This window comes from Coenobita brevimanus, chromosome 52, assembly GCF_032717465.1.
Source record: "Coenobita brevimanus isolate Jiangsu-jjx chromosome 52, ASM3271746v2, whole genome shotgun sequence".
NCBI classification, from domain to species: Eukaryota; Metazoa; Arthropoda; class Malacostraca; order Decapoda; family Coenobitidae; genus Coenobita; species Coenobita brevimanus.
In genome coordinates, this window is record NC_137005.1 from 40523428 (window position 1) to 40542496 (window position 19069).

Below are 19069 nucleotides of genomic sequence, written 5' to 3' on the forward strand. Positions count from 1 at the left end.
AAGGCCTCATCAGACAACGGGACACACTGCGACATTCCCCAACACCCCATACACAAGACACCGTACAACAAATACAAGAACTCAACACTCAGATAAACAATAAAATATCAGAACGGCAAACACTAAACTGGAAAAATTACCTCCAAACACTTGACCACAAAACAAACATCAGCAAACTCTACAAAACACTAAACAGCATCACACTTTCCAACATCAACACCACACAATCACATCCTGCCATCACAACAACAGACACCATATTCTCAAACAAACAACAAGCAAACACTCTCATCAATCACTTTTCACAAGTCAGCCATCTAAACCCCCATCCCGAAGACCGACGTATCATCAGATGTAAGAGACAGTTCCCCACAAATCCAGACTATGCACCTTTCATTTACAACCAGACGAAGCACATCATTAACAACCTCAAGCACTCATCTGCCTTTGGACCAGACAACATAAGCAACATTCACCTTAAACACTTTGGACCACAAGGCATACAAGCACTCACCAACATAACAAACTACAGCTACTCACACAACATAACACCCAACATCTGGAAGAATTATCATCATTATCCCTAAACCCAACAAAGACCCTACATTACCCTCCTCACACCACCCCATCACACTCTTCTGCACCCCCTCTAAAGTCACCGAACGACTGGTACTACAACTAGTCACACCTCACATTCCCCTAGCCTCATCACAACATGGCTTTAGGCCACTACACTCCACAAACATCCTTCTTACAGACCTTACACAGAGAGTTTTCGATGGCATGAATTCAGCTAGGCCACCACACAGAACACTCCTAATCACACTAGACATTAGCAAGGTTAACAAACAAAATACTCAACACAAACATGCACAATAACACAAAAAGATGACTGGCAAACTACTTAGCAGGCAGATGTACACACGTAACATTTGCCGGTCAGTCTTCTAACATCAGAAACTTCACAAACGGCGTCCCCCAAGGATCTGTTTTGTCCCCTACACTCTTTAACCTATACATGCACGACGTACCCACACCCCACACACCACAGATACACATAGCTTCCTATGTAGATGATACAACACTTACATGTACGCACCAAAACGCAAACACAGCTGCACACATCATTCAACTTTACCTCAACCCACTACACGAATGGTTCACCACAAACAGGCTCAAAATAGCCCCAGCCAAATCTACAGTGATTCATCTCACAAACTGGACAGCAGAACACAGCCACATTCCACACCTCACCATAAACAACATTCCCCTACCCCATACACACACACACACACACACACACACACACACACACACACACACACACACACACACACACACACACACACACACACACACACACACACACAATCCTTGGTGTAACATACAATACATCAATGCCATTTAAACAACACATCACAAACATTAAAAATAAAATAACACCAAGACTCAATGCTTTGAGGTCACCTGCCTATACTACATTCGGACACAACAAAGAAACCACCACCACAGTATACAAACAATACATACGTTCGGTGATGAATTATGCAAGCTCTGCCTGGGCTTCTAACCTCACCAAAACACACTACAACACTCTACAGACCATACACAACAAGGCCCTAAAAATAATCACAGGCTGCACAGCTACTACACCCACAGACCACCTACATCAAGAAACCAAAGTCCTCAAAGTCAAGGATCACTTAGACATGAGAGGCACCCAGTTTCTTCCTGCAGCCTCCACAAACCCACAACATCCACTCCAGTACATGGCAGCACACCCACCCACACCAAGGAACATCAAAACTACACCCAGTACACGATACTATACACAAATACTGTCATCTCTCCCTCCTCGTCCACCTCAGACCAGCTTCCAGAAGCATATCCATACTCAGATCACTCGCCACTCCATTCAGTCACTAAAAGACAACACACAGCTGCATGCACGGCCTCCTGACATTCACCCTTCTGAATCCTATCTTCCTCGTGAGGAGGTTCCACCTGGCCAGGCTGAGATGTGGGCACCATACAGCCCTCTTAAGCTACCAGAAGAGGCTGGATGACTCCGTCGCTGATGCCTGTCCAGGATGCAACACAGCACCCCATACTATTAAGCACATTATGGAAGACTGCATTGCACACAATCACCTCCGCCAACAACACAACATACACTCTTTGAGAGCTCTGTGGGAAAGCCTGGTCACGGCCATGGCCTTCCTAAGGGACTTGGGGCTGTTCGGCCAGACTGCCTAGGGAACAACTACTGCTACTACTACATACTTCATATCATTACCATCACCACCACCACCATTACCATCATCATTATCCATACAATTATCAATATACTCGTCAGTTCTATCCTACATCACCATCACCCTTATCATATCCATTAACATCAGTAACCTACTGCATATCACCATCATCACTACCATTACTACTACCATTATGATCATTACCATCACCATTTATCACAAATTAACACCATACTCGTCAACTGTAATCTACATCACCATCATCATCATATCCATCAACATCATCACCATCGTCATCAGCATCACAGTTACCAGCATTAGGTACCGGTACGTTAGATCACAGCCACCACTATATTACAGCATCACAAGCTACAAGAGAGGTAGGAGGCGTTATGAAGTAAGGTGCAGCGGCCTGGGACTCTACTACACCTGGACTGAGTTCAAACCTTCACCCACATGACCGTCATATCTCCTTTTTTTTCTTTCCTTCTTCCTTTCCATTATCTTCTTTTTCTTTTCCTGTGTTTTCCATTTTCTTTCCCTCATTCATATTTCTGGTTTTCTCCTTTACCTTCTAAACATTCTTACTTTCTTCTTTCTTTTTCGTAAATATATTGCTTATTTGAAGTGGATATTTCTTCCACTTCTTGTTTCTTTTTTCTTGTGTTTCTTTCCGCTCACTTTTTTCTTTTACTTTCTTCTTTTCTTCCTCGCTCTCGTTTTCTTTCGTTTTTGCTTTCACCACTAACACCATAAGCAACAAGAGGCAAGATGAAGCAAGGTGTAGAGGCCTGCAGCCTGTACTGCTTTACCAGTTTAACACCTTTACCGTTTATACTTTATTTTCGTTCTTTCTTCCCATCTTTCTTTCCTTGTCCTTCATATCGTTTTTTTTTCTCTCGTTCTCCTTATCATCCCATTTCTCCTTCAGTTTCCTCCATTCTTTCCCCTTCTTCCTTTTGATTGTCAGTTCTTTTCCTATTTCCTCCTTTTCCATTTCATTTTCCTTCTTTCTTTATTTTCTTATCTTTCTTCTTACTTTACTTTCTCTCTCTCCTTTTTTTTCTTCATTATATATTGCAGCAATTAGTGATCAAGGGAAGTAGTAGCCAATATCAAGTAAGGTGTAGATGTCTGGCACACAAAAATACTGCACAGGTGTCTGGAATTCCACCCTAATAATTGAGAATCTCGTTTACGACTCCATCTTTCGTATGTCCATTTACTTTCTCCTATCTTTTGTTTACCTTACTGCTTTTGATTCGTTTTCAACTTTCTTTCTTTCTTCAATGCGTTTTTCTTTTTTCCTTTGTATTTTTATTCCATTCTCTTTTGTAATGACTTTTTCTCATACGTCTTTATCCTAATCATATCTTATTTTTTACTTGTTTTTATTTCTTTCTTCTTGTTCCCCGTTATCTTCAGTATATTGCTGCACCGCACGGTATAGGAAACGTAGGATGCGGGAGGACGTAAAATTATCATCATTCTTGCTAGCCCGCTGGATATCATTATAACCATGATCACCGTAACCATTATTATAATCATCATCACCATCATCATCACTGTCCATAACGTAATCGTTATCATCATCATCAAAACTAACGTGGATAATAATCGCCATCACCATTTCAGTCATCACAACTTATATATCCATCAGCATCACCATCACTACCACACACACCACAAAGCCGGCCAGGAGACAGGACGTGTGTGCTGGGCAATCCCCAGGTCCTGTCCTCCCCACTTACTATTTTTTAACCAGCCCATACACCACTGACCGGGCTAATGTATGGCCCGGCCTGCACTATATGTGCAGGGAATCTTTCAACTAACGAACGAACCATCACTACCATCATCTTCATGATCACCACTATTATCTACTTCAGATCAAGGCTACCAATATATTACAACATCACAACATACAGGAGATGTTAGAGGCAAGATGAAGTAAGGTGGAGAGGTCTGGGAATCTACTATACCTGTACTGAATGCAAACCTTTATCTGCTTTTTTTTTTCTTTCCACGTTTATATATATATATATATATATATATATATATATATATATATATATATATATATATATATATATATATATATATATATATATATTTGTCTTGGTTTCCTTGTCTTTCTTTGTTTCTCCTTTTCATTTTCTATCAGTCTATCTGTCGCTATATCTCTCTGTCTATGTATCTATCATCTATGAATCTCCTACAGCTGGACATCAGGTGGCCGGGGTTAGTTCTACCGAAATCAATACCTTCAGTGCGATGGCGAAATTTATATTTTATTCTTGGCATCATTGAATGATTTTCTTCAGGTAAGATCCCCCTAGTAGAGCAGGTGTTAATGTAGACGATATAACCCAACCCCTCCAGTTACAAAAGCCTGCCCTAACCTACCTGCATGAAGTCATCTGGACATTAGAAAAATACAGTGAATAACAAGAGGGAGATGACATCTGGCAGAGTCGAACGGCCTGGGTCTCTGCACCAGAAGCCAGGAGCTCATTCCTACTAGGACCAACTCCTTTTTTGTCATGATTATCTTTCTCACCACTACTACCACCATCATCATCATAATTATCATCATTGTCATCATCATTATCAAAACCAACTGTCATCACTATTTAACATCACTAACACCTTCAGGACTGCTGATGTGGAGATCTAAGTTTTTCCATCATCATTATCATCATATTATCATCGTCATGATCAAAGTTAACCCACGTCACTATTGGGCATCGCTGACACTGTCGCTATTATTGGTTGTGTAGAACTGAACCTTTTATATCATCATCATCATCATCATCATCATCATCTGATTCCGTATAATATTGAATATTGAACATCACCAACAATAATAAGCAACACCCAGTACTCGTATCACTACCGCCACCACAACCATCATCATCATCATCATCATCATTTTCTTTCTTTCCAGTTGTCTTTTCTTCTGCATTATAGTACATCATCACAAGGTACAAGAGAGGTGGGAGGGGATATGAAGTAAGGTGCAGCGGCCTGGCACTCCACTACACCTGCACTGAGTTACAACCTCCATTCATTTATTATCCGTCCCCGCCGCTGAGTGATTCGGGGACGGGTATTGTTTCCACTCAGTTTGTTTGTCTGTCTGTTTGTTTGTTTGTAAACAACTTTACTCGAAAAGTACTGGTGCGATTTTGACTAATATAGTGATGATGAGCATAACCTTCTGATCACCTGATTATTATTATTATTATTATTTTTTTGCCAAACTGGCCCAAGGTCCAGGCTGTAGGCTCAAAAAATGTAAAAAACAAAAAATTGTGAGGAAAGGAACAAAAATCGTTGTTTTCCGCCATAACTCCTTTCAAGTTCGTCATTTCGACATGAAACCAAAACCTAAAGGTGCATCTCTCAGATCATATAACATGCCTTATTACATCAGGGGGGTCACACCCCAGTTAGAGGTAGGGGGGTCAGTGTCAGGTGGGTCGGGTCTAATATTTCAAATGGGCTTGAAATCGTCAATTTTTACCCGATTTACTCCAGATATGATATGTGACATCTTTAACTAAACATCCTGTTGTGTTCAAACGTCAGCACTAAAATGACTGCCGGGGACGGGTTTGCTGTACCTTGGCACCGCTTCTTGTTACACTTTTATTTTTCCTTAAGCGTTTCTTCCCTTACGTTCCTTTTTATATTTTCCATTTGTACGTCTTTTTTTTTTCTTTTGGTCCTTCTCCGTTCCTTTCCTTTTTGTCCCTTATGTTCTTGTTATCCTCTTTTATTTATTTCTCCTTTATATAACGTTCTTTCATTTGCTTTCTCCATTATCAAATTTATTGCATTTTCTTCTATTAATTTACTTCTTTTTTATATTCTCTTTTTCCCGTATGTTTTCCCTTCTAATTACATTGTATCAAAAGCTACACGAGGAGTAGGATGTATGATGAAGTAAACTTATCATTTACTAATATACATCACCACCATTATCATTAGCACATTAATTATCATTATTAGCCATCATCATCATCATCATCATCTTCATTACTCATACTGTTGTTTGTTTCCATTCGTCCTCGTAATTTGTGTTTCTCTCTTAGTTATCTTTTTTAATTTCTCCTTTTCATACCTTTTTATTTCATTTGTTTCTTGTTTACATTAGTAATTTTTTATCTGGCTCCTTTACTTTCTGTCACCATTCACTTTCTTTAATTCTTTTCTCTCCCATTTAACTTTCTTTCTGTCTTTCTCGTCGATATTACAGCATCACAAGGTACAAGAGGTAGGAGGCGAAATGAAGCAAGGTGGAGCGGCCTGGGACACTGCTACAGGTGTACTCAGATAACACCTTTTTTTTTTTTTTTTTTTTTATGCGAGGAAGAAGGAACCAAAGGCTATGTGCCCGCAGTAACAGTTCCCTCCAAGAGAAAAACAAAATACAATAGAGAGCCAAAATCAAGATCCGATCATTTTGAGATGCCTGGACACACTGCGTTTGAAAGACTGGAGATCATAGGCAGCAGGAAATACAGACAGAGGGAGACAGTTCCAGAGCTGACCTGTTGCATAAATGAAAGACTGGGAGTAACGGTTAACTCTTGCATTAGAGAGTTGGACAGAAAAGGGATGAGAGTTTGCTGCCAGACGGGTGCTACGCGCCCGTCGTAGAGGTGGAGGAAAGCACGCAGACAGTTCAGAGGAGCAGTGACCATTAAAGTAGCGATAGAAAAGAGATAAAGATGCAACAGTGCGGCGAAGAGACAGAGGTTGAAGGGAGTCAGTAAGAGGAGGAGAGTTAATGAGACGAAAAGCCTTTGACTCCACCCTATTGAGAAGAGCTGTATGTGGGGAGCCTCCCCACACATGAGAGTTGTACTCCACACAGGGGCGGATAAAACCCCTGTATAGAGTCAACAATTGTGCAGGGGTAAAGAAAGAGCGGAGTCGGCTTAGCACACCCAATCTCTTGGAAGCAGATTTTACAAGAGATGTAATATGATCTTTCCAAGATAAGTCCCGAGTAAATGAAACCCCAAGCATGTTCAAGGATGATGCAGGATTAAGCTGAATATTATTAAACATTAGTGGGTATACCTGTGGAAGATTTTGTCGGGTTGATAGGTGTAAGAACTGAGTCTTAGATGCATTAAAGACGACCATATTATTTTTACCCCAGTCAGAGATACGAGCCAAGTCAGACATTAGGTGTGCCATAGCCTCATCCCTTGTTTGTTGAAGTAACTGTTGAGATGGGCGTTGCGGGAACCAAATGGAAAGGTGAAGGGTGGAGTCATCAGCGTATGAGTGGATAGGGTTAGATGTACGGCTTAGAAGGTCATTGATGAATAAAAGGAAGAGAGTTGGTGATAGGACAGAGCCCTGAGGAACACCACTGTTGATAGATCTAGGAGAAGAACGATTGCTGTCTACATCAGCGGCTATAGAACGACCAGAAAAGAAGCTAGCGATGAAGGCACAGATAGAAGGATAGAAACCGTAGGAGGGCAGTTTGGAAATTAAAGATTTATGCCAGACTCGATCGAAAGCCTTTGAGATGTCAAGTGCAATGGCAAAGCTTTCGCCAAAGTCCCGAAAGGAGGATGACCAGGAGTCTGAAAGGTAGGTGAGAAGATCGCCAGTGGAACGTCCCTGACGGAACCCATACTGACGATCGGAAAGAAGGTTGTGATAGGAAAGATGCCTTAAAATTTTTCCATTAAGAATTGACTTGAAAACTTTTGAAATACAGGACGTTAAAGCAATTGGACGATAGTTGGAGGGTTGGGAGTGGTCACCCTTCTTTGAGACTGGCTGAATGAGAGCAAACTTCCAGCAAGAAGGAAAGGTACAAGTTGACAGACAAAGGCGAAAGAGTTTGCCTAGGCAGGGTGTAAGCACAGAAGCACAGTTCTTGAGAACAACAGGAGGGACCCCATCAGGCCCATATGCCTTGTTAGTACTGAGGCCAGTGATGGCAGAAAATACATCAACTGAAGAAATTTTAATGTCAGCCATGAGGAAGTCAGAGGGGGGAAGTGATGGAGGAACAGCACCAGAATCGTCTAAGGTGGAATTGGAGGAGAAAGTCTGTGCGAAGAGATCTGCTTTATCAGTAGAAGAAATAGCTACAGAACCATCAGAGTAGAAAAGAGGAGGGAAGGATGATGAGGTAAAGTTGTTAGAAAGATTTTTGGCAAGGTGCCAGAAGGAGCGGGAAGAATTCGAGTTGGAGAGTTGAGAGCATTTAGTATGGATGAAATTATTTTTAGTAGAGCGAAGAACAGACTTAGCACGATTCCGGGCAGAAACGTAAAGATGATGTGATTCAGGGGTGGGTTGGCTCCGGTACCTTTTGTAGGCCCTCTCCTTGTTGCGGACAGCATTAGAACAAGCGTGTTTAAACCAAGGCTTTCTTGTGTTAGTCAAAGGATATGAGAAAGGAATGTATGCTTCCATACCCGAGAGAATAACCTCCGTAATGCGCAAGGCACACTCAGATGGCTCACGGCCATCTGAATGTACCATTTATACCTCTTTTTATTTTTTATCTCCTTACTTTCTATCCTTGTCCTACATTTCACAATTTGCAATATTCTTTTCTTCCTTTACTCCTGTTTTCTCGGCTTTCTTTCTTGTTTGTCCATTTCTTTTTCTTTTTATTTTTTCTCCATTTCGTTCATTTTGTTTCTTTCCTTTCTCTCCTCATTTCTCGTTTTCTTACTCCCTCCGTTTCTTTATTCTTTCTTCTGTCTTTCTTCACACATTGCAGCAATAAAGCAACAAGTGAAGTAGGAGCCAAGGTGCAGCAGGGGGGAGCCATCTCGGACACAAATGAAGGTGTCTGGAGTTCAACCCTCAGCCACGAGACGCACTTCTTTTTTACACCCGCGTCTTGCGGACCGAGAGGGTGTGTTATGTTTTTAGTTTTGTGTGTGTGTGTGTGTGTGTGTGTGTGTGTGAAATTGACTGAAGCCGTTTTATCAGATTTTAACCAAACTTGGTGAAGGCATGGAGATGAAAGAAGGCAATAATAAAGAACTAACACCAAGCCATAAAATGGCTAAATGGCACTAAGGCAGAAGGTAGCAGGGGTAATAATTAAATTAAATGTTAGATGTGAAGAATAAAAAGGAAATTGATAATTGGAAGCGTGGAAAAACAGCCTATATACTGTAGAAACTTATTTTTTTGCGAACACTAGGTCAAAGGTCAAGGCCACGTTACATATGCCATACTCAGTACCGTGTCTATTAAATATATCGTTCAGTTCTAGATCTGTAGCAAATTTGAGTACGAGCAGTGAATCATTTTTTAAAGCAGGATGTATCAGGAACAGCATTATGGAGGAACGGAGGCAGAAGGATAAGAATTTATCTGAATACTGAGATGTGTGTGGCAAAGAAAACTTTTGTTTCCCATTTCAGGGTGTGTTATAGTTGGCAATAATAGAGGTGGTAGTCACATGATACATTGCTCTTCGAAAGGACTCCATAGCTGTCCTACTATTTGGGCTTTCCCGTTTGCTGTGTCTCGCCCTTACCTTACTCCTTCTCTAACACTGACATAATCACATGTGGATCATTTGGCATGTGCAGTGAATTCAAAAATTTGCAAGACAAATACTGAGTGAATGGATGTGTGGCTTGATTCACTGGACACTTCGTTGACGACTTTCTTACTGTTGTGCTTTAATATTCCTTTACATGGACCCTTCTTATCCTATGCACTAGTGAGGTGGAGGATTGGACCAATGATGATGATGATGATGATGATGAAGGCAGTGGCGGTAGTGCCGGTGATGCTGGTGATGCTACTGCTGCTAACACTGTTGTTATTGTTGTTGTTGATGTTGTTGATGATGATGATGGTGATAATGATGATGATAATGTTGATGATGTTGAATATATAACTAGAATAGCCAAGCTGTTTACTGACGGACACCCTGTACCTGGGTATTAAACGGCCCAGAAAAGTTAAAGACAAATCTAAAGGATCGTTTTATAATCTTGACTTGATAATTAATCTTAAGGTATTTATACAAATTTTCAAATTACCTAAATGTGTGTATATGAGTCACACTCTGGGAATCATCTAAGACGGGCCTAGGAAGGTACCTGCAACTCTCCCAGAGGCCCGGAGGCTCTAGAAAGGCTGCAAAGGGCTCCCTTCAGCATTGGCTTGTATTAGGCTGTCCCAATGATGATCCAGTATTTATATATGAAGATCAAAGCAGATGATAACGAGGAGGACAATATCAAAGATGATGATACTAAAGATGATGGAAATGAAGATGGCTGTGATGATTACTGGTCCAGCCCACAACAAGCCAAGTGAATTATCCACAACAAGACAGTCAGTGGAGGAAGCGTAAATGACAAAGATAACAATAAAAAATTCCTATAGGCTGTAACAGTCAATTCTCAGATTCCGAGCCATGTGCCGACTTTACTGACCCACCATTTTAAGGATTTATTTACGTCGAATGTTTGAACCAGCTGTTCGTGATTCTCTCCCTTTGAATAAAGGTAGATCATGTCACCTCCCATCTCCCTACTGGTTGGATGCATGTTGCTTGCCCTGTCCTTACCAAGGTACAGTATATACTAGGTCTTCTTGACGTTTTGTGGTAAGATATACAGCAAGATGTAACGGCCAGTCGATCATAGCCTGACCGAATATGGTTTAACTTTTATCCCTCGGACGAAGAAGTTTTCGCAAATCGATGTTAAGGCTTAGTAATTTCCACCTCCAGCAGATATGAAGCTTGAGGAAGTCCGGCTAGCCAACCACGAATATGTAACTGTGATAGAAGAGTCATATTTGCTAATGTGTTTCACTTAATCTTCGGACAAAACAACGACATGACTTTTGTCTTGGACTGTACACCAGTAATGGTATCCCAGGCAGCTCCACCATACATTGTGTCACCTACTACCTCTCTTGCAGCTTGTGGTGCTGTAAGATAACCTAGTGGTGGCTGTGATCTATTGTACTTAATGGTGATAAAGATTATGCTGCTGCTGCTGGTGATGATGATGATGATGATGAATTAGGATTGAGTTAATGAAAGTAATGTTAGCTATATGGCAATTGATATGGATGATGATGATGATGATGATATTGGTTTTGATGTTGTCTGCAGTGTGGGGGATAGTTATGTTTATGGTCTGTCTATCTAACTACTAGTATAGCCAGACGCCATGATCCCGTAAGGATGGCAGTTTTCTGAGTTAGCTGTTTTACGGGGAGGGGCACTAACCCTCGGCCAACCTACCTGTTGAAGCAGTGGGAACACCTTCAGGTTGGTTATATGGCTACCACCCAGCACTATATATGGTTTCCTGGCTTACAGGAAACCATTAGGTTTGTCACTCGATGTAAAGCCTCCTGAAAAGAAAAGAGAATTATAGAGTGACAGGAAAGATGGGAGAAAAATTAAGAGAAGAGGGCAGACACAGAAAGAGAATGATAATTGTGAAGGAAGAAATAGGCAGCACTACATCAAGTGAGTGGATGATGGATAATAATTAACGTACTTCATCTTGCCTTCTAACTCTCATGTAGTTTGTGCTGCTGTAATAAAAATGAGGATGAAAGGTTTATGAAAGAGATTAAGAAGTTGCATAAAATTTAAAGGAAGAAGTAAAACTAATATGAATAAAATACAAGGTGGCCAAAACAATGACTGAATTAATTAAGAAACTTCCAAGGAACGGGAAAAGGAAATGGGAAGGTAAAAAGGAAATGAGAAAGAAAGAAAATGAGAAAGGAGAAATTATTCAAAACAAGAAGAAAAAGAAAGGAAAGAGGAGAAAGAATAAAGCAAACAATAAAACAAATATAAGATATATAACCATTACAAGAAGAAAAACAGTGAAAGAGAAATAAAAATGTAAAAAAAATACATAAAGGAGTCACTAGCTAACTCTAGGATGTAACTCCAGACACCAGTCCGTGGTCGCTCCACCTTACTTCACCTTGACTCCTTCTTCCATTGTTGTTTCATTGCTGTAACATAGTGAAAAAATTGAAGTACAGCAGAAGTAAAGGAAGGAAAGAGAAAGGGAAAAGAGGAAGAAAAGGGCAGATGGAATGAAAGGGAATTTAGAAAAAAAAACGAATTGAGAAAAAAGTCCAAGGATGAATGGAAAAATAAAGAAGGAAATGTAGAAAGAGAGAACTAATAAGGCAAAATGAAAGGAAATGAAAAATGAAGGAGAAGGATAGAACGAAGGAGAGAAAGAAGAAAACTGAAGTATTAATGGTAATGCAGATTAGACCAAGGCAGCTCCACCTTACTTCATTTCGCCTCTCAAATCTCTTTTGACTTGTGATGTTGGAATATAGTGAAGAGGGAATGGATAAAACCAATAAACATAACTGTGAGAGGAGCGGGAAAGGAAATAATACGAAACAAGACATTTGATAAAAAAGATAGGAAACAAAAAACAAAACAAAAAAATAATGACAAATAAGAATGAAAATGAACAGAAAGAAATAAGGTAAAAAAGAACGACAATAGGAAAAAACATGAAAAAATAGGGCACAGAGACACAATAAGAAATAAATGAACGTAATAAATGAGATCGTAAGAAATGGCAAAAACGGAGCCACGTGAAGGTGTTAACTGGGTAGAGCTGCAGTAGAGCCCCAGGCCGCTGCATCTTAATTCATCTGACCTCCTACCTCTCTTGTGGCTTGTGATGCTGTAATGTAGTGCTGGCTTTGATGTAATGTGCCTAATGTTGGTGGTGTTACAAGTACGATAATGATGATGGAGGTGGTGATGATGGTGGGGGTGATGTAGGTTAATTTGACTGTGATAATTATATATGTATGGATAATAACTGTGATGATGATAATGGTGCAAATAGAGGTTAATATGGTGGTGATGGTAATGGTAATAATGATGTACAAAACATTAGTGCCGATGATTACATCACTTCATCTCACCTCCTATCTCTCTTAAAGTGGGTGATACTGCAGTTCCTGTGTATTATAGAGATACAGTAAGAAGATTGTTGTTGTTGTCGTTGTTGTTGAACCATCGTCTGTCTGGCTGAGCAGACTGATCGACCGCAAGCAAGCAAGCAACAGGGAATAATAGTTAAGCTGAAAAAGAAAGAAAAATGAAATAACTCGACTGGAAAGAAAAAGAAGAGGATTAATAAAACATAAGCAAGAATGGGAAACATAAAGAGAAGGTAAAAAGGCAGAGTGGATAACATGATGGAAAGTGGAAAGAAAAAAGGCAAAGAAAATATTAAGAAAAAAAATGAAAAGGACAGAAAAAATACAAATAAGAAACATGTGACATTAAACTGAAAAGGAAGGAAGGGAGAAAAAAGAACATGGAAGAAAAATAAAATATAATAAAAGGAGGCACCGGCTGGAAGTGGGTTGAACTCCAGACACCTTCATCTGTGTCCCAGGTGGCTCCACCCTACTTCACCTTGGCTCCTACTTCTCTTGTTGCTTTATTGTTGGAATAAAGTGAACAAAGACATTAGGAAGGAAGAAAGAAATGAAGTGAGCAAAAATGATATATAAGAAAGAAAGGAAATGGATCAGTGAACAAAAGGGGAAAGAGAAAGAAAAGAAAAGAAAGGAATAGACAAGCCAGACAAAAATTGGGAAACGAAGAAGTAAACTGCGGGAACAGGAGAAAGGAATTACGAGAATGATGCAAAATGTGAAATGTAGGACAAGGATAGCCTGGATAGGACGCAATGTGGTAAAAAATAAAAGGAGGTATAAATGGTACAGGTGTTATCTGAGTACACCTGTAGCAGTGTCCCAGGCCGCTCCACCTTGCTTCATCTCGCCTCCTACCTCTTGTACCTTGTGATGCTGTAATATCGACGAGAAAGACAGAAAGATAAGTAACGAGAACAATAAAAAAAAAAAAACGCTGAAAGAAAAAGAAAGAAAGAATGGTGAAAGAAAGGAAACGAGCAGGACAGACATGGCTGAGGTAAAAGAGAATGAACTAAAGAAGAAACTATGAAAAGGAGAAATAATAAAGAAAATGAGATCATTCAAAAGCAAAGGAACAGATAATTCGACGAAAGGAAGTAAACCCGTAAAACAGGATGTGTAAAGGTATGATGTGGAAGTGTAGACAGGTATAGCAGTGCCAGGCCGCTCTACCTATCTCCATATCGCCTCCTGCCTCCCTGGGTGTTTATAATGCTTTAATACTCTGACCATTTTAACGACCTATAATTGCCATTTCTCCAACTTGATTGCTGAGCTATAACAAGTGATAAAGACTAGAATATAGTGCAATACTCTGTCTACCTAAACATGGCGCAAAATTACCATCTCTCGATCTTGGGTGCAGAGCCAGTGTCATAAAAAGACTTTGTAGTTACTTGTAGAGAAGTTATATATATTAGACTTGTGGACGAGCGGTTGTTATACTCTATCAATCTATTTATCTATTATGATTTGTAATTATAATATGGAGACCTGACATATGCTCGGCACACGCCGCTGGAGGTCCTCCGACAGCAATTATCATTGACATATGGTAATCTATTAGTACATAATATTGATTATAATATTGTATACATATAACATTCATAGTAAATAGCAATTATCTAGATATTACATTTTAAACAAGTTGTATACATAATTGAACAAATGCAATGGTTGTTGTATGACACTTTGTAAGACGTGCATGTACAACAGACATACGCATATAACTGTGTAATGGCAATACTGCTAGGTTACACATTACATATTCAGTTATCCCCTTAGTAATGTCTAATATTTCACCTAACTTGTAAGATGATTCTGGTAATACAGAATTGTGGTATAATGGTATGACTTTACATAATATTGTAGTAATATTGTGGTAATAGATAATTGTAATACTTTATGAATTGTTACATAATACTGTGGTAATGCATAATTGTGTTGGCCATATAATTGTAGTTACATTTAGTTAATGCAACTGTCACATAAGTGTCTTGGCCTTTTAATTGTAGTTAAAGTTACATAAAAGTTACATCTTGTTAATGCAACTGTTACATAATTGTTACATATTGTTTGTAGTTACATAATTATAGTTAAAGTTACATAAAAGTTACATCTTGTTAATGCAACTGTTACATAATTGTTACAAATTGTTTGTAGTTACATAATTGTAGTTAAAGTTACATAAAAGTTACATCTTGTTAATGCAACTGTTACATAATTGTTACATACTGTTTGTAGTTACATAGTTGTAGTTAAAGTTACATAAAAGTTACATCTTGTTAATACAACTGTTACATAATTGTTACATATTGTTTGTAGTTACATAATTGTGGTTGAAGTTACATAAAAGTTACATCTTGTTAATGCGACTGTTGCATAATTGTTACATATTGTTTGTAGTTACATAATTGCAGCAAGTGTAACATAATGCAATCGTTTGTCGTTACATAATTGTTACATATCGTTTGTAGTTACATAATTGTAATAATTGCAGTCCTGACATTGAATCCGGTCATGCTGCGGTCGATGATATGATGTGCCATGCCACTAGCTTGTGGAGACAACAATTTGCTTTTTTGTTTGTAGTTTATGTGGTATTTTGGCATTTGTAGTAACACTTACACTTATTTTCATTTGTTTGTTATGTGATCTTACTCTATTTCTTTTTCTTTCTTTCTTTTTCTTTTTGTATGTATTGATTTTCTATAGTTTGTTTTTCTTTTGTCTACGCTTTTTCGGTGTTGTTCGAGGTTGCGTTATTGCTGGCTAATTCCCTTGGGATCCTTTATTAAGGTTTAGTTTATATTGCACAGATATTACTGAAAATGATATAATATAGTCCCATATTTTGTTATTTTAATTAAAAAATATATATACACTATATACAGTATTAACTATATACACTGACTTGTTGTTCACTTGTACCTATCGTGGGCAATATATGTGTCAGCATTGTGTGGAAATCTTTGTCTTCACAATTGTGTTGAAGATGTTCATTCTTGCTAACGTCATTTGTGTTGGCCATTTTTTTTTTTTCTGGTTTTCCTTGTAACTTAATTTATCTGTTTCCACTAGGTAGCTTTAATTAATGTTTAATACAATCTTTTTTAATCGCTCACTGAGTAACTGTGATGGTATATTTTCTTTATTACTTTGTAGATGAAATAATGTTTAGCTGTATGTATGAAACACGTATTTTATGTAGGTATAAATGGTAACACTCATTGGTAGTAAATAAATGCTATAATAAATGAATGAATATATACAGTGTAGAATATTTATTGTTGGTGATTATTTAGTGTTTGAGTTATGCAGATCATTGAAGTAGGTATATGAATTTAAGTTGTAACTATACAGCAGGTTTTATATGTTTGTGCAAAATGTGTTGTCTATCACTGTGTATCGTATGAATGAAGTAACTATGTAACTCACTAATGTTTTTACCGTGGTGGGAATGGTGTGAGTGGTGTTGCACGTGGTGATAGCGTTGTTCTTCACGGGTTGATTGACGTGTTGTGGGGTGTCAGACACACGGCTTGGCGTCCTGTCAGCAAACACGTATGGTGACGTCGACTTCCCACACTGGTAGCTGTGGTGAGTGAATGAGTAGCGATGAGTAACTTGAGTGAAGATGAGTGAGTAAGATGAGTTGTGAATATGGGCTTGGTATTTGCTTCGTTGTCTTGACCTTTTCACTCCTGCGTCAGCGGTGGAGGTTGGGTGGAGGTAGCAGAGAGAGGAGGGTGAGGTCTGGTGGTTGTGAGTTGTATCTCATTCTTCGTTTGTTTGTTTTGTTTTTCTATCTCGATGTTTTCTAGGTCCTTTTCTCTTGTGATTTACTCGTTGTGGGATGAAGACTGTCGTTACTTGTAGGTGCGTGTAGATTATACAGACGACTCGTGGAGTTGTTACTTGTAGTTGATTGTAGATGGTTGTAGTTCGTTGGTTCGTCGTAGAAATTTCAAGATTGTTTGTATCAGTACTTTGTTAAACAACTGGCAAGGCGTCGTGTGACCTCTTCACCTCTACATCAGCGTGATGATCATGGAGACGGAGGGGGCTGGTTGGAGAGAATACTGTCAGGAGCTGGTTGTGAGTTGTTGGTTGTGAGAGGTATTTTTTTGTTTTCAATCTTGATATTTTGTAGGAATTCACTGTTGATTCGTAGACGAGGTTCGTATACGTTCGCTGCTACCAAATGTCATAAAAAGGACTTTGTAATAACTTGTAGAGAAGTTATATATTAGTTGACTTGTGGACGACCGGTTGTTATGCTTGAGTTGTTTGTAAGTAGATAATCTTGGTTCCCTTTTGTCATGCAATGACAGGAGAGGTAAAGATGAGTATGGGACTATTTTTATTTGTCTTGGAAATATTAACAAATTCTCTCACACATGAGATTAACACTGGATATCTTGCTATATTTCACAAAATTTAACATAACCTAAAATTACCAGGTCTTCAGGTCAATGCTGACCTATAACAAAAGACTGTAGAATATGGTCTTAGTTATGAAGAAGTGCTATTGACAGGATGTTGAGCCGTAGTAGTTCTTAATCTACCATTCAGCTACAGGAAGCTCACTGCAAAATGACGAAAACCTTTGCCAAGTTAAGGTGGACGAACTGTAGTGGTGCCTAGATATATACCGGTAATTATAATGTAGATTTTAGTGATGGTGGTGACGGTGATGCAAGTTACTTTTGACAATAAAGAAATAATTGAATGGATAATAATGCTGAAAATAAGAATTGTGTGAGGAGTAATGATGGTGGTGGTTAGAAAATGATAGTGATGATGTTGGAGGGTGGTTTGGATGACAACGATAATAGTATGGATAATTAAGGTGATGGTGATGCTAATGACTGAATGAATAATAATAATGTTGAGGATGATGACGATAATGATTTTGTTAGTAGTAGTGATGGTGATGTAGGTTGGCAGTGATCATAATAACCTTGCTTCATCTCAGCTCCTACTTCACCTGCAGTTTGGGATGGAGGGTAGTAAAGAAAGTATGAGGGAAAGAAAAAAACAAAAGAAAGAAAATTATAAATGGAAGAAAAGGAATTAAACCGTGTGCACGGAAAAATGGGAAAAATGATTACATAAAAGATAAATATATAAAAGGGATTAGAAAAAAGACATTGGAGAATAAAAGGGAAAGAAGAAAAAACGAAAAACATAAGAATGGGAAACTAAAGGCGTATAAAAGAAAAAGAAAGAAAATGGAGTATAAACTGTAAAGGTGTTACGCTGGTACAGGTGTAGTGGAGTTCCAGGCCGCTCCACCTTACTTCATCTCGCCTCTTACCTCTCTTGTTGCTTATGGTGTTAGTGGAGAAAGCAAGGACGAAAGAGAACATTTGATGAAGAAAAGAAGAAAGTAAAGGAAAAGAAGTGAGGAGATGAAATAATAAAAGAGTATCATATGGGATCTGGAAGAAGAATACCCCCTAAAAAAAAAAAAAATAAATAAAACGAACATAGACATGAAAGAGAAAGGGAAAAAGTAACACTGGAATGAAAAACAAGGAAAAGTGAGAGTTAGTAATGTAAGAGAGAAAAGGTGAAAAGCAGAAAAAAGAGAAGATAAAGGAAAGTTAGAAGGAAATAAAGAAAAGGAGGCGCTGCCATGGTAGGGTGAAGGTTTGACCTCAGTCCAGGTGTAGTAGAGTCCCAGGCCGCTGCACCTTACTTCATCTCGCCTCCTACCTCTATTGTAACTTGTGATGCTGTAATATAGTGGTGGCTGTGATCTAACATACCTAATGCTGGTCATAGTGATGGACGGTGGTGATGACGATGATGACGGTAATGATGATGTCAGGTAT